Source organism: Phacochoerus africanus, chromosome 10 (assembly GCF_016906955.1).
Source record: "Phacochoerus africanus isolate WHEZ1 chromosome 10, ROS_Pafr_v1, whole genome shotgun sequence".
In the NCBI taxonomy this organism is placed as follows: domain Eukaryota; kingdom Metazoa; phylum Chordata; class Mammalia; order Artiodactyla; family Suidae; genus Phacochoerus; species Phacochoerus africanus.
Genome location: NC_062553.1, coordinates 12,159,700 through 12,187,508, shown reverse-complemented (window position 1 = coordinate 12,187,508; position 27,809 = coordinate 12,159,700).

The window sequence follows — 27,809 nt, the reverse complement described above, 5'->3', positions numbered from 1 at the left end:
AGAGGGATAAATCAGGAGTTTAGGATTAACAGATACAAACTTCTATATATAAAAAATATATATATATAAAATAAATTATGAGGTCCTACTGTATAGCCCAGAGTACTATATTCGATAGCTAGTAATAACCTAAAATGGAAAAGGAAAAAAAGAGAATGGGTTTCAGATTCAGGTGAGCTTGGGTGCAGGTCAAGTCTCAAGCCAAGATTTGTAGCCAAGAAAATGGATGAAGAAAGTTGTTTCATCTTTCTGAAAGGTTTGTTTCTTTATTTACAAAATAGAGGTGGCTGTGGCATTTATTCGTAGGACTACTGAGGAAGTAAAATGAGATAAGGGGAGTGAAATACTTGGCAGGAAGCCATGTCACAAAGCACATGCTCCATTCATCTGGTTGTTATTGTTCTTCCCAGCTCTTCTCCAGTTTAGGGTCATTTTCTTAATCCCTGAGGACTTTCCTTGTGAGTCACATTTCAGCCATTTTCATTCAGCTCTGGAAGACACGGGGGGGATCTGACGTTGTTCCCCCAAGTCTTCATCCAAGGGCTTTTTCTTGGGGGTTGAAGGCAAGGGATTTTACCTTCTTATTCTGAGGCTCATCAAAGGAACGAGCACCAGGGCTTAGTTTCCTGTTTGAGCATATGTGTCCCCAGGCAATCTCTGTTGGTCAAACAGCTGGGAGGGAAAGACGAGCAGTGTGCGCTTCCCTGCCCTCCACTTTGGTTGCGTTTGGTTGATGTGGGTGGGCTATGCTTCTTAGAACAAGTCCTCTTTATTTTCTGTTCCTCCTCCTTCTGCTGTTTCATCCATCCTTCGCTCCACCATCCTGAACGTTTTCAGTTCCTTCAGAGCCAGGCTCACCTACCTCCCGTCATTCATGCATATTCTTTCCTTGGCCTGGAAACCCCCTCCTTCCCTTGCCATCTTCACTGGGCTGACTCTTAATTCAGAGTTAAATTTTCACTTAGACATCATATTTTGGGGAAGTCTTCCTTGAGTTTGCAGGTCTCCAAAGCTGGTTCGTGTTTCCTGCCCCTAACCTCCCAGTGCTCCCAACATGTATTTGAATTGATTGTTTATCTCACACTAGAGTTTAAGCCATCAGAGGGCTTGGGTCCCCAAGGATCTTACACAGGACCTGGCACATAGTAGGTGTTCAATAACTCTTTCTTGAAAGACCGAATGAATGTCCCCTACTCTGGATTTTCATATTTATCTCGAATTGTCCTATCTGCGCTTATAACTTAAGGGATCTTTGAAAAAAAGTTAGAGAAAGAGATAAAACTCTTTATCACTGTTGCTCTCAAGATCCCCACCTACTCTTCCCTCTCTCAGTGTCCATATGTCAGCAAGCTCCAGTTCATTCTGGAATGAAACAGTGAGGGCTGTCACAGTGCATAGTTAACTCTCATTATCCAAAGAGTAATCTGGGCCAAGGCAGCACTGGCATAACTTGGGAACTTATTAGAAATAAGGTACACAGGCCCCACCTTAGGGCTACTGAATTGGCTCTGCCATTTAACAAGATGCACAGGTGTTTGATTATCACAGGCTTGAGAAGCATTGACACTTGAGTTGTTACTTTACTCTCTAAACATCAGTTTCCTTTATTCAAAATGAGACAACCAATCTACATCATTGACTTGAAGCTGAAACAAGACAACTCATACACAACGCTTAGCACAATCAAGACGGCTATTATTAAAATACTTTCCTACTTCAAGTAGTCAGGGATTCGTGATGGATTTTTGCATACAACCACCTGCCTCTCTACCTGGATAATCCTTGTCACACTCCAATTCCATTTTTGAAATCCTAGAGAACACATCTGCTTTTCCCATGGCATATAATCCCTCACATATTTCTCAAGGTGCAAATGATTTCGTTTCAGGCATTTTCACATGTGTAGAAATACCAAAAACAAATGTTGCCTCATCAACCTAGAGATGCTCATGGGGGCAGGATGCCTCTGAGCAACCAAGGGCAAGGTCCTATGTATGTGTGAGGTTCCAGCAAGTGATCTTTGGAAGGTGAACTGGTTTTGTTTCAATCCTATCTGGCTCACCATGCTTTCTAAGGCTGAGCCTTGAATAATAAGCTAACATTCCTATTGTCTCCTCCAGGGAGGACAACTGAGGGAGCAGGGCTCCTTGATGGTGGCCTAGTGCACCCTTCCTTCCTCCCTGCTCATTCACAGAGCAGGAAAAGCATGTTCTATCTTATTAGATTTCAGAGATGTGGACACAGTACAATATTCCTGATTCAAAACTGTCAGCTAAAAAGAGGACTGAAATCTTGGGTGAGCAATTTGAAAAGATATTGAGTGAAAGGAGAAGAAAATAGTGGCCAGGCCTAGGCAAAGATCTCCCACCAGAAAGCCCTCTCCGTGTTTCTCATGCATTATCCTTATTTAGAAAGGAATTGATCATGCCTCTTAATATTCTCATTGACAAGGTCATTGACTGGACTGGTTTGAACGGAACTGGACCAGGGTTTTTTTCAGAGTCCAACGAAGAGAAAGAGACAGAAGGGGAGGGTTTTTCATTTGGATCAAAGAATCCTTTAAGACTGTTCTAGGAGTTCCTGCTGTGGCTCAGCAGTAATGAACCTGTATCCATGAGGACGTGGGTTTGATCCCTGGCCCCGTTGAGTGGGTTAAGGATCCGGTGTTGCCATGAGCTGTGGTGTAGGTCACAGATGTGGCTTGAATCTGGGGCTGCTGTGGTGTAGGCCTGCCATTGCAGCTCCAATTCAGCCCCTCGCCTGGGCACTTCCATATGCCTTGGGTGAGGTTCTTAAAAAAGTAGACGCTTGTTCTACAAATGGGCAAAGGAAATCAATGAAAAATTGACATCACAAGAAATTTAAATAATAGACATACTGGGGCATGTCCATCTTGTCCTATGCAGCTGTGAGTAGGAAATAGTTAAACTACAACCCCCCAAGGTATGCATGCTGGTAGGGTATTTAATAATGTTTCCGGGGCAGTGCTCCTGGGATTCACATTTCTAGCTGGCTCAGGTTCACCTGCAAGCTACTTTCCTACCTTCCTCCTTCAGAGCTGGGATTACTCTTCCGGCAACTCCCACTGTTTGGAACCAGTTTGTCACAACTCTCCTCCCACTGCAAGTAAACTCTGCAGTAACAACAGCCCTCATTTGGGGGCCTCATATCCTGTGCCATACAGGATAGTCTAAGCATCCCTGTGCTGATTTCATCTTTTCCATCACCTGTGCTTTGTCTCCTCCTCTTCCTCTACCTCCTCTTCCCTTTCCTCCTCTTCCTCTTCTTCTTCCATAATTAAGTAAACTGAGGCATAGAGAACAAGCAGTTTGCCCAAGGGTACAGAGCTGGGCGGTGCTTGAGCTGAGATTCAAAAATCAGACAGGCTGCCTTTGCATCCCACGCTATGCATATAGTCAATCCCTTCACCTTTTCACTGAAGCCTCTTTCCTCCTTCTTCCTTTAACTCAGCTTTTGCCACTTGCCATTGCCATAGGACACCTATTTTGTGAAGTGTTGCTTAGCTATCCACTCCCCCCTCCAGGGGGGCCATAATTTGGTGGTCAAATAAATAGGAAAATATGAGGATGAAACATGTTTGTCCTCTGCGGGACTTCCTGAACCCTTTCACTTGGGCATGATTTGCCTAGAGGAGGCTACGTCATGTGGTAGGTCTCAGATTTCTCTGATCATGCTTCCTTTTATCTTAGTTATTTGGTTGTGTGTCTCTAGCGTCTCGGGGAGCGACTGCTGCGCAGGGCAGAAAGTGAACCCCACTTTGCCTCAACAGCAGCTGGACCCAGGAAATGCATTCTTCCTCTTTGGCTAGAGGCTGAGTTTCCTCCCACACTGCAGGCGGCCCTGGGGATGCAGGTGGGGGCTGGGGATGCAGGATGGGGCTGGGGATCGGGGGAGTTCTCCGAGCTGCTTTGAGACCATTACTCTTCCATTCACTTGGAAATAAAAGCCCTCTTCCTTTGAAGTGAACGACATCCATCCATCCATACCACTCTCTACTACTTCTCATTGCCTTTATTTGTTTAACTCCTGACCTCTTCCCTTCTTCACGAAGACTTCGGCAATTACAGAGCTACTTTCTTCTCCACCCCAATTCCTGCCATTGTCATGGGCAACATCTATGTAGATGAACCACCCAACAGCCAGACCTCGAAGCTGCTTCTTCTCTGTGACTCCCCATGACCCTTGCTTGACTGCCAGGAGTCCTACATGGATAAGAACGTAAACACCTCTGTCCCATGATGACCTAATTCCCTTCCTTCCAGCTCACTCCCTTCTCGACAACCCTTCTGAGTCTACACCACATCAACTCCTCTCTTCGTCGCATGGCCCATCACTCCCCTTTCCAATCCTTCCCTTTCTTTCCTGCCCGGTCTAGAGCCCATAGTTCACAGCCGCAACTCCATTGCTGGTATCTTCAAATTTCTTACCCTCTTCGTTTGCTAGGCCTTTGTAGTTCTGCTCAGTCATCCTCTCAAAGGTCGTCTTCTCATTCCAATAAATTCTACTGCTTGGAAGAATGAAGGAAAAAGATATGTATTATTCTCTGTCCAAATCGGGATGCTTTTCTACACCTTTTCCAATTTAGGCAAGTGGCAGTGGTTTACACCCATCGTCCCTCCTCTTCTTCCTCTGTTGTCTCCTCCCAAGGTTATCAGGAGTCAACTTCCAATATTTGTCATCCCATCTGATGCCATCAGTTTTAGGAATGAACGTGTATAAAAAATCTCTTTCGGTAATCAGAATATCACAGATTGGCATTTTCAGGCCTTCTGCCTTCTTCAGTAGGCTTCATATTTTCAACATCACTTTCCATTACAGGTGGCAATGGGTTGAGCCCGTCCCTTCCACAAACATCCATATTGCAGAACAATTTCTGTTCCTCTTAACACCTTTTGTTGCAAGCCAATTTAGGCCAAATTAAGTTTCTCCTGATTTAATTAAAATTCCTGCTGTTCAGGAGACATTTTGTGATGTTCCGCCAGCATACCCAGCAGAAATCCACACGTCTCATCTCTCGTGTGTGGAGAGGACTGGGTGAGGGTGGGGTGCTTTCATGGTTTACACCTTCTGGGTGCTGTGACCTAGCAAAAATCACATGGGACCCTCCCAGGCTTGGAATCTGTACACAACAATACCTGGATAGGTTCTGTATTCCAGGATTTTTAAAAAAATGATAAAAGGATTATTTTAGCAGGACTAATCCTTTATTATGGAAAGGGAACCAAATGCAGATGATTAGACAGAAATACTTACAATAGGCGAGAATATAAGGATGTCCTAATATCAACATGCATGTCCTCCTTTGTAAGGCTCTACCGGAAACCCTGATCTGGTTGGCGCAAGGAAGCATCTCATACAGGCCTCGCTTTGGTTCCTTCCTCTGCCTTTCCTTCTCTGGCTGATCCCCAGGTGTGTGCCCTACACCATCCTGTCTCACTGATTTTGTTCTCAGCCACAACTTCTGTGATTACTCATTGTTCACCTTAAGCAAAGTCTTTATCAATTTATTTTTATCTCCGTTTTGTTTGGCTTTGACATGCTCTCTAGAGTTTTGGGTGCCTGCTGTTTTGCTAATCCCAAGGAAGGCTTCGTTTGCTTGCTGGGTGTTGCAGCCCTCTCTGTAATCTGAGTCTTGGGTTCTACCCAAGTTCAGTGTCAGGTGGGGCTGTAGTCGGTGGGGCATTTAGTCTCATTGTTTGGGTAGCAGAGTTGTTTGAAATGTGAGCTTAGAATGGAGCCCTGTGTTGTTCAGAGCTAGAAAGACGCTTACTGAGCATAGCACTGTTGTGAACACCATCAGGGCCCTGCCTATGTCCCTCTCCATCTACTTTCTGGCCCGTATCTGCATCTCTGTACCTGGGACATTCGCCTTTCTCATCCCAGGTGCAACAGTCAGAGTGGGAGGCAAGCATGAAATGTCCAGAAAGTAACAACCCCCAAGTTATTCCCAATCAGTGACTCTTGGGTGTGGCAGTATAAATACCCCAGCTTCCTCACTTCTTGACCTGGGTATTTGTGAGGAACCTGTTTTGCATCATTTCCCAGAGTTTCCCCTGGGATGAAGCGCCCCTCGCCCACCAGGGTAGTTGGCTTAATTGTACATTCTTTGCTGATGAGCTTTTCTTGCCTGTATTATTTCCCCTGACCCTCTACAGGGATTCCCAGGACATCCCATATAAGCTGTTACCCTCAATTCCTTGTCTCAGGATCTTCTGAAATAACCAAAATGGAAAAATTGAAGCATTACACATTTTTTTGAGCAGCAATAACTCAGAGGCATTCTATTTGGCCGTTTAACACACTCTATCATGAGCTATACTGGCCAAGGATTTTGAATTCCACTTTCCCTCCACTTTTGTATTGTGATAGAATAGATGTAACATAAAATGTACTATCCTAACCATTCTAGTGTCCAGTTAAGTAGTATTAAGTATGTTCATATTACTATGCAACCATCACCACGTCCATCTCCAGAATCCTTTTCCTCTTATAAAGCTGAAACTCTGTACCCCTTGAACAATAACTCCCATGACCACAACCCTCTGCAAACCCTGGTAAACAATGTTCCACTTTTATTCATTTCTTTCTCAGTTTCCAGTGGTCAACATTCTACTTTCTGTTACTGTGAGTTCAGTTTTTTTTTTTTTTAAAAATTCCACATGTAAGTAAGATCATAGACTTAAAAGATTTAGTTCTCTCAAGGTAGCCCAAGAACAATTCTGCCTAAGGAAGGGTTCTGTTTCTCTAGGAGTTTCAGGGTCTGCTCACCACTCTTAAGTGGGTTTCCCAGGCGTGCCATACACAGCCATTCCTGGAATAACAAACAGTGGGTTTAATGCTCAGGAGAAAAAGAGAGCCAAGAGGATTATATCCAAGATACTGAGATTATTAGAGGATAGTAGCAGTGTGTACCTTTTGCAATGTGGTTGACTAGTGCATTATAGATTTAAAATGATTTATTAAATTATATTCCGAGCACCCTAAAAGTCAATGTATGCAATGTAATGAGAGCAGCTTAGCAGTCCAGAAGAATGTATTCAAAAGCTTCCTGTTCATGGAGGAAGTCTTCAAATGTAATATATTCATGCACTCATGCATGCATCTATTCTGCCAAAAAACACTATCGGGCACTTCCCAGGAAGAACATTAAGAGTTGGAAATAACAGGAGTTTCCGTCTTGGCGCAGTGGTTAACGAATCCGACTAGGAACCATGAGGTTGAGGGTTCGGTCCCTGCCCTTGCTCAGTGGGTTAACGATCCAGCGTTGCCGTGAGCTGGGGTGTAGGTCGCAGACGCGGCTCGGATCCCACATTGCTGTGGCTCTGGCGTAGGCCGGCGGCTACAGCTCCGATTCAACCCCTAGCCTGGGAACCTCCATGTGCCACGGGAGCGGCCCAAGAAACGGCAAAAGGACAAAAAAAAAAAAAAAAAGAATTGGAAATAACAGATGGCCAACAAGTACATGAAAAAATGCTCAACATCACTGATTATTAGAGAAATGCAAATCAAAACTACCATGAGATACCACCTCACACCAGTCAGAATGGCCATCATTAATAAGTCCACAAATAGCTAATGCTGGAGGGGATGTGGAGAAAAGGGAACTCTCCTGCACTGTTGGTGGGAATGTAAGCTGGTACAACCACTATGCAGAAGAGTATGGAGGTACCTTAGAAAACTATACACAGAACTACCATATGACCTAGCAATCCCACTCTTGGGCATGTATCTGGACAAAACTTTCCTTGAAAAATATACATGTACCTGCATGTTCATTGCAGCACTGTAACAATAGCCAAGACATGGAAACAGCCCAAATGTCCATTGACAGATGATTGGATTAGGAAGAAGTGGTATATATACACAATGGAATACTACTCAGCCATAAAAAGAACAAAATATTTCCATTTGCAGCAACATGGATGGAACTAGAGACTCTCATACTAAGTGAAATAAGTCAGAAAGAGAAAGACATACACCGTATGATATCACTTATATCTGGAATCTAATATATGGCACAAATGAACCTTTCCACAGGAAAGAAAATCATGGATTTGGAGAATAGACTTGTGGTTGCCAAGGGGGAGGGGGACGGAGTGGGATGGACTGGGAATTTGGGGTTAATAGATGCAGACTGTTGCCTTTGGAATGGATAAGCAATGAGATCCTGCTGTGTAGCACTGGGAACTATGTCTAGTCATTTATGTTGGTGCATGATAATGTGAGAAAAAAGAATGTATACATGTATGTGTAACTGGGACACCATGCTATACAGTAAAGAATTGACAGAACACTGTAAACCAGCTATAATGAAAAAAAAAATTTTAAACATTGTAAAAAAAAAGAATTGGAAATAGATGAACTTGGAGATTCCCTCTCTTCAAGAAGCTCAATGTCAAGCTTAGTACATGTGAGGAAGTAATTACCATTGAGAATAGAAAGAGGTAGGAGAGATGTAAAGACAGAAAAGAGATTCCTAACCGGGCAGGTTTTCTTTGAGCTGTGATGTCCCAGCTCAGTCTTTTTTTTTTTTTTTTAATTTGCATCATAGTTGATTTACAATGTTTTTTCAATTTCTGCTGTACAGCAAAGTGACCAATTGAACATTCTTTTTTTCACATTATCCTCCATCACATTCCATCACAAGTGATCAGATAGAGCTCCTTGGGCTATACAGCAGAATCTCATTGCTTATTCATTCCAAATGCAATCATTTGCATCTACTAACACCCCTCCCCCCCAAGCTCAGTCTTTTTTTTTTTTTTTTTTGTCTTTTTAGGACTGCATCTGTTGCCTATGGGGGTTCCCGGGCTAGGGTCGAATCAGAGCTATAGCCACTGGCCTACGCCATAGCCACAACAATGCAGGATCTGAGCCATGTCTGTGAATTATACCATAGCCAACGACAAGGCCGGATTCTTAACCCACTGAGTAAGGCCAGGGATTAAACCTGTGTCCTCTTGGTTACTAGTCAGATTTGTTTCCACTGAGCCACGATGGGAACTCCAACCCCCAGCTCAGTCTTGAAAGAGGCATGTGAGTACAGGGAGAAGAGAAGATGAAGAGCCTTGATAAAGAGATACCACCAGGAGGAAGATGCTGCATGGTGGCTTGTAGGGCTTTTGAGGGCTTTGTTAAAGCTGGGTCTTGTGGTCTGCAGGTGGTACCCCAGGAATGGTGAGGCTGGAGATTTGGTCAGATAGGTTTGGATGAGATACACCTGTTTCTATTTCAATGGTGAGTCATGGGGGAATCAATGAAAAGTTTAAGCATGGGAATGATATAAATAAATTCTGTGATGCCATCTTAGGCTGTAGTGTGGTAGCTCATGTTTTAGATTTGTTCATAAGGATGAATATATTGACAAAGGAATAAAATCTTCCTCCCACTATGGAGAAGAGCTCAGATTTCCCACACCATACAAAGCCTATTGCTCAGGAGAAATGCAAAGCCTCCTCTCCAGCCACCCTCTGTCCTGCTCCCTCCACTGTAGACCTTGGGATCTTGGCTTTTCTCAAATAAGCCAAGCACATTGCACTTGCAATTCCCCTCCCCCCTTTTTTTTTTGTCTTTTTAGGGCCATACCCACGTCAGGCTAAGGGCCATACTAGAGCTGCAGTTGCCGGCCAACACCACAGCTCATGGCGACACCAGATCCCTAGCCCATTATGCGAGGCCAGGGGTTGAACCCACGTCCTTGTGGATACTAGTCGGGTTCATTACTGCTGAGCCATGATGGGAACTCCCTGCAATTCCTTCTTGCTAGAATATTCTTCCCTCAGATCCCAGCAGAGCAAGTACTCCCTGTTTATTCAGAACTTCTCTCAGAGAGGTCTTCCCTTAATCAGTACCCCTGACCCTGGCCTTCTAACTCTCCTTGTCCAGCATTGCACTTATGCCACCTGCCACCTGACATTATTCATCTGTGTATTTACCTGTTGGTTTTCCGTCTCCCACACTAGGATGTAAGTTCCATGCAGGTGAGCAAGAGTTTAGAGTTTTTTCATTGCTTTAGCTTCAGAATCTCTAACAGTGCCTGACACTGTTCAGTATTGGGTGAATAAATAAGTAATGAAAACCCAAGTTCTTCTCAAGCCCAGAGACACGTAACTGACTAAATGACCTGAAAATTCTGGCAGAATATGTTATCATAATTTCATGACTGTTCTCAGGATTAAACTGATGATGCATAAAAAAATCGCTAGCAATTTCCATAATAGACCCATTTTCCACAGACACAGGCCCTTTGCTTGGTCTTATGGGCTGGTCACAGTAGGTGTAATTAAAGCAATAAATAAAAATGTCACCAGCCACATGAGACCCAGAATCTATTCCTAAGGGGATTCCGTGGGTTCTGACCCCTGTTTCACTAAATATACACTTCAGTGGAGGAAGGAAGTACTCATAATGAATGAGTGGAAATATGTCCACTGGCTAGCATCCTCCATAATTCAAGGCCAGAGCCTCTCTGAGGTACAGGTCCTTCTACTCCATGTACCCACAATCACTGTTGTTTCTAGAGACTAGAGCTGTGTACAACTTATGTCTTTTGTCTGGTTCCTTTGTAGCCATAGAACTGGTTCATCTTCTGATTGTTGATGACCGCAGTGGGTTTGGGGAGACAGTTTTCCACAGACCTCTTCCATTTCTGCACCAGATATTTCCAATAGACATATTGGCAATATTTGTTCTGAGCTATCTTTCTGAGAAAACGTGTATAGCCAATGACCTTGGAAGAAAAGGATAATGCAACCCTTCAGAGCAAAGAGGGACAGGTTTATCTGCATACCATTATAGACAAGACAGAGTGTCCTAATCTTGTGGTTCCTCTTCTATAAGGCAACACACTGTGAATCCACAAGTTGCCTGGCCCTCTTCATGTCTCTCTGGGGGCATTTGGAGCTTCAGTAGCATAACATGTAGATACAATTTATCTATATTTATAAATTTATATAGTAGAATAAAATGCTGATACTCCAGCCATTCCTACCAGTATCTGTGAAACTGGCTATTAACTTGTTTATTTGCAAAGAGTTAATGTGTTTACTTACGAAGAGTACGAAATCTCACACTTTTACCTGTCTTGACAGTTGACATTTGGTACATTCTTTTTTTTTTTTTTTGGCTTTTTAGGGCCTCACCAGTGGTATATGGAGGTTCCCAGGCTAGGGGTACAATCAGAGTTGTAGCCACCAGCCTACACCACAGCCACAGCAACTTAGGATCTGGGCCATATCTGCAAACTATACCACAGTTCATAACAATGCTGGATCCTTAACCCACTGAGGGAGGCCAGGGATGGAACCCATGTCCTCATAGATGCTAGTTGGGTTCGCTCACCACTGAGCCATGATGGGAACTACAGTATATTCTTTTTTTTTTCTTTTTTTGGATGCCCTCCCGCAGCATGTAGAAATTCCTGGGAGAGGCATTAAAACCTGTACCCCAGCATCAGCCAAAGCCATAGAAGTGACAATGATGGATCCTTAACCTGCTAGGCCACCAGGCAACTTCAACATTCAGTACATGCTTGGTGATTTAGGAGGACCTCTATGATAATATAGACAAAAGCTGGTAACCAGGATGAGGAAGTACCACATCTCATGAAGAGCAGTAGAATGGACCCAAAGAGTTTGATGCAGAGATCGAAAGGCCGAGACTAGACCTGTTGATGGTGTTCTTCTCTGTGAAGAGTAATAGAGAAGAAAGAAGTCTCTTTGCCTGGGCTGCTGCAAAAGACTCAGTTCAAATCAATATGAGGAAGACATATTGAGTCAAATTGCAGCCAATGAGTAAGGAGGTATGTCCTTACCTGCAAGGAGGTATGGCCTCACCTGCAAGTTAATGACACATGAATGGATTGACTTTGATAAAAATCTAGCTTATTTGGCTCAGACTCTTATCAGGCATATGGAGTAATGGAGTGGGTTTGCTTAGTGGGTCCTGGGCTCATCGATATGGAGGACATTTAAATACATCTCTGGAGGAGTTCCCGTCGTGGCGCAGTGGTTAACGAATCCGACTAGGAACCATGAGGTTGCGGGTTCGGCCCCTGCCCTTGCTCAGTGGGTTAAGGATCCGGCGTTGCCGTGAGCTGTGGTGTAGGTTGCAGACGCGGCTCGGATCCCGTGTTGCCGTGGCTGTGGTGTAGGCCGGTGGCTACAGCTCCGATTCAACCCCTAGCCTGGGAACCTCCATATGCCACGAGAGCGGCCCAAGAAATAGCAAAAAGACCAAAAAAATTAAAAATAAATAAATAAATAAATACATCTCTGGAGCCATGTATAAAGAGCCCATTCTATCACCAGACAAGTGATTACTTCAGATGTATCTCAGTTTTCTTGAACAAGCTCAGCTTCTAGAAATTTTTGGTTATTTTCCCCTTGATGCTTCCCTTCAAGACCACAGACGCAGGGATGTTAGAATGTCATTTTCTGTGTGGACACACCTGGAGCTTTAAGCCATTCTTATTTACATTCCAATTCTTTCCATACTCTTCTGCTGATATCTCATAAAAGCAGAACTCCAGTCTAGAAAGGAACTGTAAACTGAGTCGGTTGCCAACTCCTTCTTTCTGCTTCATGTGTTCGCTCTCATCCACTGCACGATTACTTAGCATCTCCTTTATACTAGACCCCACTCCGGGTGTGGAGAAAGTAAAACACAGCTCCTTGCCCTTGGAGACTTCACATCTAGTTGGGGACACAGAGAAATAATTCAACATCTAGAGCCTATTTTCCTAAGTACTAAGACAGATGTGAACACAGAGTCCTGTAGGAGCAGAGAAAGCAAGCAGGTGAAACAGATTTAGGGATAAAAAAGAGGCTTCTGGACAGTTTCCCAGAAGAGACTACATGAGCGCTGACTCCTGAGGGACAAAGAGGAATTGAATAGTTTCAGAAGCAAGGTGAAGGTGTAACCTCCTTCGGAAGGAAAAGCCTGTTGTGAGGCACCGGCTAAAGTGTGAAACCGTTCAATGGGTCCAAGGAACTACAAGAGAATGGTCTATCCAAAGCCAAGGGCACATGTGGAAGAAGGAATTGGATGGAGAGTAAAGCAAGAGTCAGATCACAAAAGGCCTCAGGGGGCAGAAATGAGTAGACCTGGACAGACGTTGCTAGAATGTCCTTTCATGAAGATGACTTTGGCTGCGGGGCTGGAGGAAGGAAAGACTTAGGGGCAGGGCACCCATGAAAAGGTGGTAGCAGTAACCCCAGAGAGAGAGGTTGAAAGCTGAACAACCATGAATAGAGTACACTCTGAATTATGGGCGTAAAAGTCTCTGGATTTGCCTTAAGAGTTTCTCTGTCCTTCAAGAGCCACTCCAAGTTCTGAACCATAGACTCTGCAGCCTGCCCATCCTGGGGCTTGAAGACAAAATGGGCAGGGCTTGTCCATCAGTGGCATCAGGTAAACAGTGCTGGGAGGGCAGGGGCCATAGCCTCCAATCTTCATTAGTCTGGGCTTTTCCAGTTTCCCTAAACGGCATTTTTGGGTGCTGGTTGCATCTTCCAGTGTCTATACAGAATATTTCAAGACCCTGAGAAAGGGAAAGGGCTTGGTTGCTAGGAAACCAATGGCTGCTATTAACCACACCTACAGGGCAGCTCCAGATGAAGTCCTTTCTCTTTAGAAAGGAATTTCTAATTCTTCCCTTCAGCTGCCACTGCCTACATATTTAATTTCCTTTTGGGGTTCAACAGCCATCTGGCCCATTAACAAAAGGTTTCTAACTGATTATGCAAAGTGTTCAGAGCTAAAACTTGGCCAGATGTGAGTCTTTCTTTTCTTTACCCCTCCTTCGAAATCAGGAGAAAAAAAAAAAATTGGGCAGATTTTTTTTCTTTCCTACTTTGGTGCTAGGAACAAATGACATTATGACAGCACCTTTTAATGTTTTCACATGCATTTATTTTCCTAAATGATTTTTATCGACGACCCACAAATTTGGCAAAGAACTGGGCTAGGCGTGGAGGTGGATACGATGGGGATGTGGACATTTTCCCCTTGGAAATCATGATCCGGTTGGAGAGGGAAGATGTCAGGCAGGAAGTGTGGGCGGTAGAGGTCTGGTAGTGCAGGCTCTGGTGCTGTGACCAGTACCTGGTCCTTGGTGGGTATCAAATATGATTTGGAGCAAAAAATAAATCTCAAATCAGAACTCACAATGGCTACTCTCCCATCATACACACCATGGGTTCCTAGCAAAATGAACAAATAGTCAAAGAAATTCAATCTCAGCCCAATGACACAAGCCCAGGAAAGACACAGGAGCTCAGGAGAGCAGACGCACGGCGGGAGCATCATGCTAAAGCTCCTCACTGGGCTCTCACCCTAAGAGCTGTAACCAGGAAGTTACCTGACTCTCCAGAATCCTTTTGGGCTGAATTGTATCCCCTCCTCCTCCAATGCGTATGTGAACCTCTAAAGCCCAATCCCTCAGAATGGACTCTACTTGAAGATTAGATCTTTAAAGAAGTGATGAAGTTGAAATCATGCTCTTAGGGTAAGGCTGTAATTCAAGCTGGTTGGGGTGTCCTTATAAGAAAAGGAAGAGGGAGTTCCCATCATGGCTCAGTGGTTAATGAACCCAACTAGTATCCATGAGGACATAAGTTTGACCCCTGGCCTCGCTCAATGGGTTAAGGATCCAACATTGCTGTGGCTGTGGCATAGGCTGGCAGCTACAGCTCTGACTGGATTCCCTAGCCTGGGAACCTCCCTATACCAAGGGAAAAAAAAAAAAAAAAGAGGACGAGACCCCAGGGTGCTTGCGCACAGGAGAAAAAAACAAACATGTGAGGGGACTGCAAGAAACGGCCTTCTGCAAGCCAACGAGAGAATCTTCACAAGACACCAACCCTGCTGGCCCCTTGATCTTGGACTACTTGCCTCCAGATGAGAAAATGAACATCTGTTGTTTAAGCCACCTAGATGTGGTATTTCATTACGGCAATCCTAGCAAACTAATGTAAGAATTCTTATATGGACCCTGCAAATCCAGGGAGATGGTAACTGAATCTTATCCTTTCCCTCTTCTAATTGGAAATTAGTGGAGATAGCTTGCAGAGCGGGATGGGTGAGACACAGGAAATAAAGGAGCCAGAGAGCAATGTGCTCTGATGAAATATAACTCCAGGGCTGGCTCAGAAAAAAGAAGCTAAAGGGGTGCCTGTCCTCCTTGGAGTAGCTTACTCTCCCCTACCCTCCAGGTGAGTAAACACTGGAAGAGGACTTTCAGCACAATCTCACAAGTGAGAGCAGAAGTTTGCACACTGATCAGCTCACCTCCTCCTTCTCCATCCCTGCTCTTTCTTCCTGCCTATTGCCACCCAAGACCTCAGGCTCCTGAAAAGATGCACCAAAAAGGAATACTTAATAGCCATCACAAAGGATGTCTCTGAGGAGAAAATAACGTCACCAGTAAAATATCAGAGCAAAAAGTTCTATCCAGAGCTAGTCAGTAAAATCAAGATTAAAAAAAAAAAAGGAGTTCCCGTCGTGGTGCAGTGGTTAACGAATCCGACTAGCAACCATGAGGTTGCGGGTTCGGTCCCTGCCCTTGCTCGGTGGGTTAACGATCCGGCGTTGCCGTGAGCTGTGGTGTAGGTTGCAGACGCGGCTCGGATCCCGCGTTGCTGTGGCTCTGGCGTAGGCCGCTGGCTACAGCTCCGATTCAACCCCTAGCCTGGTAACCTCCATATGCCACGAGAGCGGCCCAAGAAATAGCAACAACAACAAAAGACAAAAAGACAAAAAAAAAAAGATTAAAAAAAAAAAAAAAAGCATGGCAACTACACAGACCACAGAGAAAAATAGAAAAAGAAAAAAATCCATGCGAAATATAGACAGAGAGCCCAGTCTAGAAGAAAACGTAACTCAAGAAACAGAGGCAATTCCCTACCAGTGTTCTAGTTATTGGGCTACCTAATGAGAGGGTGAATTCAATACAAACAAGTGTTCAAAGATGAGATAATAAAGCAATAGAACATGATGAAAAGGGACATTGTGGCCTGAATGAAGAAAAATGGTCGAATAAAATACTTCCATTACAGAACCAAAAAAATAAAATTAAAAAAGTAAGGAAGGGAACAGACATTGTTGAAAATTCAGTTACTGGAAATGTGAAAAGACTTAACACTAACACAGTGAAGGAGAATTAAAAAGAGCCAAAAAAAAAAAAAAGTAATCAGATAGTTTCTAATAGATAGGGAGGGCCGATCAGATAAATCCAATGTTCATTCATATCCGTTTAACAAATATGGAGCCCGTCTGTTTGGAGTCTCTGTCCTCACTGTGTTTACAGAAGCATTAAGCAAATAAGCAAGTCACCATGTCAGACACGGACAGGGGCCTGAGAGAAACAGAAAGCAAAGCAGAAGGCCCGGCGCGTGTGGCTGTGGCGATGTTGATATTTTATACAGATGGTCACGAAGGCCTCTTGGAATAAGGGAGCCCTGGAGGTGAGACTTGACGGGAAGGGCGTGGCCAGCCCAGAGTTCCAAGGAGAGGCGACACGGGGGCAAACCCTATGGAGTGAGAACGTGCCTGATTTGCTCTGGAAGCCCCAAGTGGCCAGTGCGACTGGAGTGGAGTCATCCATAGGGAGGATGCTAGGAGATGAGGCTGGAGAAGTGGTTAGAGCCAGATTTGGGTCATCTTGCAAGTCATCGTGGGTATCTGCATATGTAATCCATAGATTTGACTTGGGCAGAGAAAGCACTTTCGCTCTGGCTGATTTGTTGGGAATAGACAGCTGTGGAGCAAGGGTAGAAGCAGGGAGACCAGTTCAGTGGCTATTGCAGCACCTGCAGCATGAGGTGATGGTGGGTTAGACCAGAGTAAAAGGGACGTATAGTAAGAAGTCAGATTCCGGATATACTGAAGGAGGCAATGATAGGATTTGCAGAAAGATCTGATATGAAGAATGGAAGCAAGAAAAAAGCTGAGGATAACTCCAAGCCTTTTGGCCTGAACATCTGGAAGGGTCGAGATCCCATTCATGAGATTGGGGAGACTGTGATAGGAGCAGGATTGCAGTGGGAACCAGAGTTTGGCTATGGATGTGTTAGGTTTGTCCCTTAATTTGAGGGGAAGATGTGCGGAGGAGGTTGGCTATCTGATTCTGAACGTCCAAGGAGAGGGCTGGCTTTAAAGCTATTGAATCTGTGAGTCATCAGCACACAGCTGAAATCCTTGAGGTGGAGCACACAACAAAGAGAAGGGGGAAATTATTCAAGGATGTAACGGGGAAAAAAAAAAAAAATCCATGCCTCTGCAGATTGAGAGAACTTGATGTGCTTCAAGGAAATTTGATGCAGGGCACCTAAAGCAGAAACAGCACGCAACGCAGAGACATACCCTGGTTCAGGTGCTGAAGTTCAAGGATAAAGAGTGAGCATTTCAGGCATCCAGGAAGAATAAGCAAGTCACAGAGGAAGGAGACAGAGGCTGACCACAGCATATTTCAGTCGTGGAAAGTAATAAACCAATGTCTACATTTTCTGAAGGAAAGAGTGATTCAAGAAAGTCGGACATGACCAAGATGCTGTTCAAGAACAAGGGAACAGGCAGATATTCTTAAATAACTCACATAACTCAGGAAATACTGCACCCCTGAGCTCTTACTGGAAAAAAAATTACTTAAAAACGGAATCAAGTCACTTAAGGGGTGAATCAAAGTATAGACTCAGGAATGGAGGATGTGGTAAAAGTGAGCATTGAGTCAATTTAGACATAGACCTGATACTAAATAATGATGGGACTTATTCTTACAAAGCCGATGCAAATACTACAAACCTTGGCAGTGTAAAAATGATGCTCTAACTAACAAAAATCAGGAGGTGGTGGGAGGGGGAGTGGGAGGAAGCGTGTAAGTGCTAATGGCTTCATCATTTAAGGGAGTCAATCAATGCTGCTGAAAATTGAAACTTGCTTAAAAATCACCTAATGCCTCTGATTATGAGCTTCATGATTTTATTTCTTAACACTAGAGTATTTTAAAATATCTATTATGGTAAAAAAAAATTCATTTCAAGATTAGCTAGTCCTTCCATTTTGTTTTAATTTTTTTGTTGTGGTAAATTTGAAAAAACTAAGCACTTTTGATGAGAAATGTTGCCTTATAGCATGATTCTATTTTTAGGAAAATATTTATTAATCATTCATCTGTCTATAGGTATATGTAGAAAAGCATGTAGAACAATATTCACCTAAAATATTGATGGTTAGTTTTGAGTGGAATAAAATGAGGTGATGTTTTAATTTGTTTTTTTTTTTTGCTTCTATATTGCTTGAATTCACAATGAACATCTATTATTTTTTCAAAAATAATACTATATTTCTTTTTAAAGAGTAAGCATGAGAGATGGCTTGCAAGCAGCTGATAGAACAAAAAGCAAAAAAGATTACCGTAGAATTGTTCTGTAGGGAAGGTTTCTTGGAGGAGGGGCTTTAAAGAGACCATTCACCAGTGGGAAAGAGCTGGATTTGCATAAGGAAGGGAAAACGTTTCAAGTTGTGGAATCATATAGAAAAGGCTTGGACACAGGTATTTTTTTTATCCACGGAATAATAAAAGCTTTCTTATATTCATTATGTGCTATGTGTTAGAATACAAATACCTGTCTCCTGCAAGGTAGAAGTTATTATCCTCATGTGTGGTAAAAGGTTAACCCAGCAGACTCAAGGTGTTCAAATCCTGCACCCTCCAAAGAAAGAACTCGTGCTGGACTTGCTTCTGGGAGATAATCTCAGACTCCTTGGAAAATCCTGCCTAGTAAGAGTGCCTTTGTGTACCTGAGCCATGGCGCGTACCAGATAGTTCAGATAACTTATGTTAATAATTTGATGGATGGGCAACACCAGTTTTTGTTCTCCAGGGCTTATTCTGTAGGAGTCCAACCTGTGGGGGTCTGAAAACCTCGTGAATTTCAGTCCCTTAAGTGCTTTATGAGGGATGTAGCCTATGTGAAGGAACCCCAATAAAAACCCTGGATACCAAGGCTCAGGTGAGCTTCTCTGGTTGTTAATAGTTTGTATGTGTTGTCACATCATCGCTGGGAGATTTCGGTGCTGTTTGTATGACTCCACTGGGGGAGCAACTGGAACCTGGAATCTGTTTCTCCTGGACTCTGTCCTAAATACCTTTTCCCTTTGGAGATTTTAATCTGTATCTTTTCACTCTAATAGACTATAACCGTGATCATGACAGTTCTTCTGAATTCTGTGAATCCTTCTAGGGAGTCATCAAACCTGTGTGTGGTCTTGGGGACCTCCGATCGGACCCCACTTTACAGATAAGGAAGTGAAGCTCAGAGAATTTATTGACTTGCTCATGCTCACAGAGTCAGTAAACAAAAGAGCCAGGATTTAAACCCAGGTCTTCCTGGCTAGGAAGCCTTACTATTCTCCCTGCAACAGAGGTTTGCAAACTGTTTTTCTCTGTAGCACTTTTTAATACTTTGGGATATATACACGTGAAAATTTAATGGGACCCTTAATATGCAAATTCATTTTTAAAAATACGGTACCTTCATTGAAGAGTAGGTGGAAGGCTTTGAATTGTATTAGTTGGTCCCAACCCCCTGGCAATCACTGAGGCATCATGATGCTAAGCTAGACCCTTGGGGGTAAGGCTGTAAACCTACACCCAGAACCTTTGCTATCTTAAGACTGATGCCCACATTAGCCTCCTCTATCTGCCTAACTCCTTCATGGGCATGTCAGACTTCATGTGATCCTCAAACATTGCTCCTTATCCCTCAAGTTGTAGTTCAATGGCCCTTGGTTTGTCTGAGGCTGACCTGGTTTTAGCACTGCACATCCTGATTAGAATGGTTGGTTACCTACTTCATCTTCTATTGCAGTTCCCCTCAAACTTGAATGTGGACACAAGTCACCCGAGATCTTGTTAAAATGCAGACTCCGATTCAGTAGGTCTGGTGAGGCTTGAGAATCTGCATTTCTAACAAGCCTCCGGATGATGCTACTGCTGGTTCCACTGGAGACAGGACTGCAATTGGAGTGGTGAGGGATGGGTGCATGCTTTCTTTTATCTATCTCAGTAATATTATGATGGATTGTAATTTCCTGTTTGCTGGTTTCCTCCACTAGCCTGTGAATTCTCCAACAGTAGGAACTCTGTCCTAAGCCCCCATATTCCCCATCTTAGCAGGGTACCCAACACAGAGTTGATGTGCAAAAGACTTCTTTTGGATGTGTAGAGAAAAGAGTAAAATTTCTTAAGAGGGCCATGCACGAGGGCCAGCATGAATCCAGTTAACTAAAGACCCTTGTGTTGGGCCATGAAAGAACCCAATGGCCACTAAGGATGGGGATTCTTGAGTTGAGCCTGAGATCTGCCCTGTCTCCTCACACTGACTTACATCCTGAAAGAGGTCATGGTGAGCATGACCAGAGTCTAGAGAAGGGAGAGTGTACTCAGGTCTGAGATGGGATGAGCCACCTTCACTCAAATGCTCTGCAAAAGTGGATGCCAGGAAACGCCCTCTGGGTTGTATCATTAAATACACTGGGGTGCACACTGGTTTCTCAAGACCAGTCCTCACACTCTGGGATGCTTTGTGGAAGCTAAATGGAGGCTGGGCTCTTTTGACTCTGGTTCTACAAGACAGCTTTTGACAGAGGAGGACAAGAGCAACTTCGAGAAGTTGGGCAACTTGCCTACATCATACAGAGAACAAGCTGCTCTGAGCTCTTAAACTGCCACACACCAAATCCCAGAAAAAGCCACTATGTGCCAGCCAGGGGGACTGCAGGACTATGTCCCCTTGGTGTTGTATTCTGGGTATCTGGGAACTGGCCTTGTTCTGCTCGCAGACAGAACAATCAAAAGTTAAAGAAAATTCAACTTCACAGATTCCTGAAAGTACTGGCTGTTTGGCCAGTGACCTCTGAATCAAGCAGATGGAATCCATGGGAGGCATTCATTGCCTGGAGCCGGCAGGACTGCAGCCTGACATAATTCCTCCTGTGTTCAAGGGGTAAAGGGAACAGCAAAGTTGCCCCTTATCTGGGAATCCCCCTTATTTGGGGGATTTTGACTAGACCTTGATGTTAATTAAATTGTTTCTAAAGCTTAATGTATTATACGTAATGTTTGCTTTTTAATGACCACCAGATGGTTTTTCAATGCTAATGAGGGGTATATAATGACTCCCAGATTCCTAGTAGAAGCCGTAGAAGTCAGCATGCTGTCAACCAAATGGATGCTCTGGGCAGATTTAGCGCTCTCTGGGGCCACCACCAATCTAGAGCTTTGGCAGCAGTAGGGTGGGGGATTTGCCACACTTGTGGTTCAGAGCAATAAGGGAGTCCTCAGGTGACACTGACCTCAACGGTAGCACACAGTAGGTACAGATGGAACATGCTCACTAAACTCATAAAAGAATGTCCTAGTTGGGACGGATCTCAGAGACCAGATTTGCCCACCTTTAATGACTATGACAATCTCCTTTTATTATTTTTCTAAAAAATTTTCTTTCTAAAAAAAATTTATTATAGAAATCATATCTCTGCGGAAAAATTAGAAGGTATAGATAAGCAAGAAGAAAAGAAGGAAGAAAGAAGGAAATGAAAGAAACAAGAAAAACAGAACAGAGGAAATTAAGAAAAAGGGAAAAAACAGATCAATTTGCCTAACTCTGGTTTGGCTAAAATAAGTCTCTCCATGAGTCATTTGCTAATTCACCTGTGTCTAAAATTCAATATCTTCTGCATCTTTTCGGATCTCACTCTTTGTCCTTCCATCTTTTTGGTATTGAAGTATTTTTAACCAAAGTCATCTCTGCATTCAGAGCAATTTTGATTTATTTTTATGTATCTAATTAAAGTTTATCAAAATTTTAAAGTTTTATAAATAATGAGAAGCATCTGAGAGAGGGATAATTTTAGCAAACTACTTGTAGATATTTCAAGAACTAGTCTTTTGGAAAATTGCTTTTAGGTGAAGTGACTTTTACTGAGCCCATTACCTGTGGGTGACCAATCTCCATATTTGGTCCAGTCTTTGACCTGAGTTTACTCATTACTGTAGAATAAAATAGATACAAGTATATTCTGTTAGATGTATTAAATGTATCTTACATGCATATATTTTTCTTCTTTTTTTTTTGACCACACCAACAGCATATGGAAGTTCCTGGACCAGGGACTGAATCTGAGCCACAGGTGCAACCTGCTCCACAGCTGCACCGGGCTGGGGATAGAACCCACATCTCTGCAGGGACCCAAACCTTAACCCACTGTGCTACAGCATGTTTTACATAACTTTATTTAGACAAAAATGAGATTTTAATGTAAAACCCACTCAATTAGTGAAAACTGTATGTCACCAGATATTCTACTCTAATAGCACCGTAAGTACTTGAGTGGTATTTGAGTCCACTGATGGTTATTGTTGAATGTTGCGGTTATTTCCCAAGTTCTGCTGTTACAAACAATATCCTTTATTGTTTGCTTTCCTTTTTGCCCTTAATGAGGTGGTATCTCAACCATCTTTTCATGATATTATGTTGAGTAGTCTACGAGAGATGCTGCATGATCTTTGAAAACTAGCCCTTATTCCTTGGGGGATAAACTTCTGTGTATATGCATAATATTTCCTCAGATTAAAATTTTAAAGGTGGTATTCATTTTTTTAAGCTTTTGATAAATATATTCCTAAATCTCCCTCCAGAAAAGTTGTGCCAATTTATATTTCCACCAGTGGAATATGATACAGGCAAGTTCCCTACAACTGTTCCCAACTCTGAGGTGTTCTTTCTTGTTTCCCCCTCTAATTCCAAAACCAATATGTACTCATATCAAAACCAGATAAAACAAAGCAAAACGACCCAATAGGACAAATTTATAGAGCGCAAAAAAGACAAAGTCTCCTTCTTTCACTGTATCTCTTCCCCTGACTCCCCCATTCAATCCCAATTTTCATGGTGACCATGTTTCCAGAACATCCTCTTAATGCATTTACATTGCATGCACTTGGTCATAAGTGGAATCAGGCAATGTATTCACTCTATTGCTTGCTTTCCTTTTTCACCTAACATACCTCAAACATCCTTCCGTGCACCTATTGATGATTCTTCTGGACAATTACATAGTAGTTCTCTACAGAACGCATGTGTCACAACCTTTCAAAACTATTCATTAAAGGACATTTAGCATCCATAGATTCACTATTTCTAATGTTTAAAAGTTGGTCAATTTGGTAAATTTACTTGGTCTTTGTTTGTTTTTGTTTTTTTTTCTTTTTAGGACTGCACTCGCGGCATATGGACGTACCCAGGCTAGGGGGCAAATGGGAGCTGTAGCTGCCAGCCTATATCACAGCCTCAGCAAAGTAGGATCCGAGCCAGCCGTGTCTGTGACCTATACCACAGCTCATGGCAACACCGAGTCTTTAACCCACTGAGTGAGGCCAGGGATTGAACCTGCATCCTCAAGGTTACTAGTCAGGCTTGTTACCACTGAGCCACAATGGGAACTCCAAATTTACTTTGGTCTTAATACACATTTCCCTGATGTCTAATTTTGATTTCTCATTTGCTTACCCACCATTTGTATTTCTCTTGCAAATGGTCAGGTCACTTGTTGAAGCAGACATTTCAAACAGGGCTAGACTGTATTTTCTAGGTCTTTGGCTTCTGAATGGGGTTGACTGGCTGTTTCTTGCCACTTGAATGTGAGTGGAGAAAATGTGTGTCACTCCTGGGATGAGTGGGTGGGGTGTTCCCTGGAATACAGTGGAGTCGCATGTTGGGAGGGGCCTGGGTGCCTGCAGACCGTGTGGAGCAGAACCCCCGGTGGACTCACACTGGACTGGGAGAGACACAGTCCTGAGGAACAAAAAAACCTCAATATTCAGGCACGGAGATAGGGCTCATTTACTATAGCAACTAGCATTACTTACCCTGGAAAACATATGCATGAGCTCTTTTTTATCTTCGAAATTATCCCCGGCCCTCAAAGAATAGTAGTTTTATTTTTAGTGGTTAGGAATAAACAGTTTAAATTCAATAGCCTTGGGGCATTTTTACTGCTTTCCCTGCTGGGAACATTTCTCCCACGCAGCTGGCTGGCTCCTTCTCATCTCTCAGCCTTAGCTTAATCATCACTACCTCTGAGGGGCCTTCCCTGACCCCCCATCTAATACCATAGCCTCCCAGTGCCTTAGTCTCACTTGTGGAGCTATGGCTTTCTTCACAGCACTTTCGGCACTTTTTCCTTCTACCTTTACCTGTGTGTTTATGTTTGTTTCCTCTCTTCCATGCTAAGTCCATGCAGGAAGGGTGGTGACTGGGGACAGACGGCTTAGCAGAGGGGACGGGCTGCCATGGGTCCTCAGGAAATGTGTTGAGAAATGAATGCTTCATAGTATTCTTGGGAATTCCCATCATGGCTCAGCGGAAACAAATCTGACTAGCATCCATGAGAATGGAGGTTCCATCCCTGACCTCACTCAGTGGGTTAAAGGTCTGTGAGCTGTGGTGTAGGTCACAGATGCAGCTTGGATCTGGCATGGCTGTGGCTGTGGCATGGGCCAGCGGCTACAGTTCCCCTTGACCCCTAACCTGGGAACCTTCATATGCTGTGGGTTCAGCCCTAAAAAGAAACACACACACATGCACAGGCTATTTGGCCTGCTTAAAAAAAAAAAATTGTGTGCATTTAAAAAAATAGCACTGCAGGAGTTCTTGTTGTGGCTCAGAGGTAATGAACCTGACTAGTATCCATGAGGAAATGGTTTGATCCCTGGCCTTGCTCAATGGGTTAAGGATCCAGTGTTGCCGTGAGCTGTGGTATAGGTCTCAGATGGGGCTCAGATCCCACATTGCTGTGGCTATGGTGTAGGCTGGCAGCCACAGCTCCAATTCGACCCCTAGCCTGGGAACCTCCTTATGCTGTGGGTTCAGCCCTAAAAAGACAAAAAAAAAAAAAAAATGCAGTTCAGCTCTTTCTCTTGGACCATTTACCAAATCCTCTGAGCTGTAGATTTCTTATCTGTAAAATGGGAATAACCAATTTACCTGCAAGTTTGCTATGAAGGTTAAACAAAATACATGTGAAATTAAAAAAAAATTTTAACTATCAACTGTTTAATTCTCTATCAATAGAAATAATAATTTTATGGGAAGAACTTCATCTGGTATGTCAGTTTTACAGGGAGGAGGGCTCAGAAGAAAAAATAATTGGTTATTTGTTGATTTCCTACTATGTGCAGGAACTCTAGTAGGCCTTTTACTTCTGTTTTCCATTTTATTTTCATAGCAGACAATTTGTAGGTAAGAAATCTTGGAGTTTGTGATGGGAGTGATGAATTTTTAACCAATTGAAACTAAACAGAAATCATGTAAGAATTATATACCTTAATAATGATAAAATTGGACTAGAAATGAACTTCCTACCTCCCACCACTATTTCTTTGTCTCTCTCTGTCTCTGTCTGTCTGTCTGTCTCTCTCACAGACACACACCTTTTGTGCCAGTTATTTATTGTCTCTTGGCTCCAAATCCACCCTTTTATACCCAGCTGTCTAGGGTTGGGGCTGGGATTCTGCATTTCTTTGTCAGCTGCTCCCTTTTCGGATCTGCCAATAGGGGGAAGTAGAGAGAGTTGAAGGCAGGAATGAAGAGGAAGCACCTACCTATTGGTTTCTTGTCTTCTTCCTATTCCTCTAATCACTCCCCTCCCTTGCCCCCAACTTCTTTATCCTGGGAGTGGCAGTGGTGGCCTTCCTACAGCAACAGCTGAATCTAATTTGCAGCTTTTTTTTTTTTTAATATAACACTTGCAGAATCAGCCTTATCACACTTCCCCTTCCCCTCACCCCACCCCTCATACTCTACTCCCCAACACCACTATTCTAGCCAACCTCTTCCCCAGAGATCTGGGTCCAGGCTCCAGGAGCCATCCTCCAAGCTTCTAAGTTTTATCAATTCCAATCTCTTCCTCCTGTTCCCCCAGCCCTATGGGTGGTAGCTGCTTCTGGCAGTTACTATCTCTGTGATACTCTTGAGTTTTCTTTTATCCTTTCAGTTTCCTAGGTAACAACTTTATACCTAGTTAACAATTCTTTATGTTAAATTCCCTCTTTTCAAATAGCTGGTGTGATTCTGTCCCCTGAATGCACTTTGACATACACACACACACACACACACACACACACACACACACATACACACATCAGGTAGAGCAGATGCTCACGTGCAGACCTCCTCCCACTCTTCCCCCAGTTCCAGGGTCAAAGCTAGACATTTTCCCACATGGAGGTTTTCATTTTCTCTCTCTCCTCCTCTGCCCCTCCCCCCACTTTCTCCTATATGTACTTGGTTATTCACCCCATGTGACAACAGGGCTCAATATGTCTCCCCACGGCTGATGTACATCCCCCCCATCTTTGTAGATTTTTTTCCTATACTCTCTCAGCCAGTCCAGTGCAACTTGTCATCTCATAGAAGCTCTTGTTCACGTGTCTTTTGCTTCTCACTGGGATGAATTTCACTGGGGGCAGGAACCACATTTTATTCTTCTGTGTATCTCTCTGGCTCAGAAGTTCTTAACCAGGGTTGAAATTCTCAAGGCTGGGAATTTGAATAGAATCGGAATACATCTTTATTTTCACTAACCTCTAACAGAAATTCAGTATGTCCTTCAATCATGAATGTAGACAAGAGCCACAATAGAATCATAGTACCTGGGACTTTGCCACTGATAGAAATCCCAGAGTGTGTTTTTATATCACATTACAGGTTATTGCAGACATCTCAAAATATCTTGTGTTTATCACTGCTTTGAAACATTGTAGCTATTAGACTTACTGCTAAATTGTGTTACAATGTTTAAATAAAGAAACACATATATTACTGTGTCACAATTTTTTGAAGTATTTTGAAAACCGTGTTTCAATATAATTGGTTTCTTTGTGTGATCATATATTTTTATTTATGCATTTAAATACATTATTCTAAGCAAGGAATCCATAGAATTCACCAAACTAACAAAAGAATTCCTATCCTAGTGTCTAAATCAGTGCCTTATTAGAAGTTTGGTGAATGAAAAAATAAGATTAAATAATTTTTGTTTCAAGAAAGAATATTTGATCTAAATTAAATTATAATGTTGGCATAACAGAAATAATTTGACAAATCCATTTAAATTCATCGATTTATTGTATAGCTGTCTTTGTTGTATAACAAAATAAATCCTAAATTAATTAAAGAGTTAAATATATATTAAAAATAAATCTAATTTGATTCATTTATTTGTCAGATATGTATTGGATACCTGCTACATGCCAGACACAGTTCTAAACAATAGGATAGAGCAAGAAGTAGAAACAAATTCCTAATCACAATTGGTGCTGGACCAACTGGTCATCTATACAATGGACCCCAATCCATATCTTGTGCCGCATGTAATAATTAACCCCAAATGGATGAAACTCATAAAATTAAAGCTCGAATCTGCACACTTTTAAAAGAGAACATGGCAGAAACTATTTGCAACCTTAAATTATTAGACACAGCACCAAATCCATTAAATATTGATAAATTGGACTTTATCAAAATTTAAAAACCTGCTTTTTGACAGACACCATTAAGAGAATAAAAGATATCACAGACTGGGAGAAAATACTTGCAAATTACATATCTGATAAAAGACTTGTGTCTAGAATATATAAAGAACTCTCAAGACTCATGAAAGTAAGGAAATACATACCCCAATAAAACAATTGGCAACTCGTTTAAACAGACATCTCACCAAAGAAC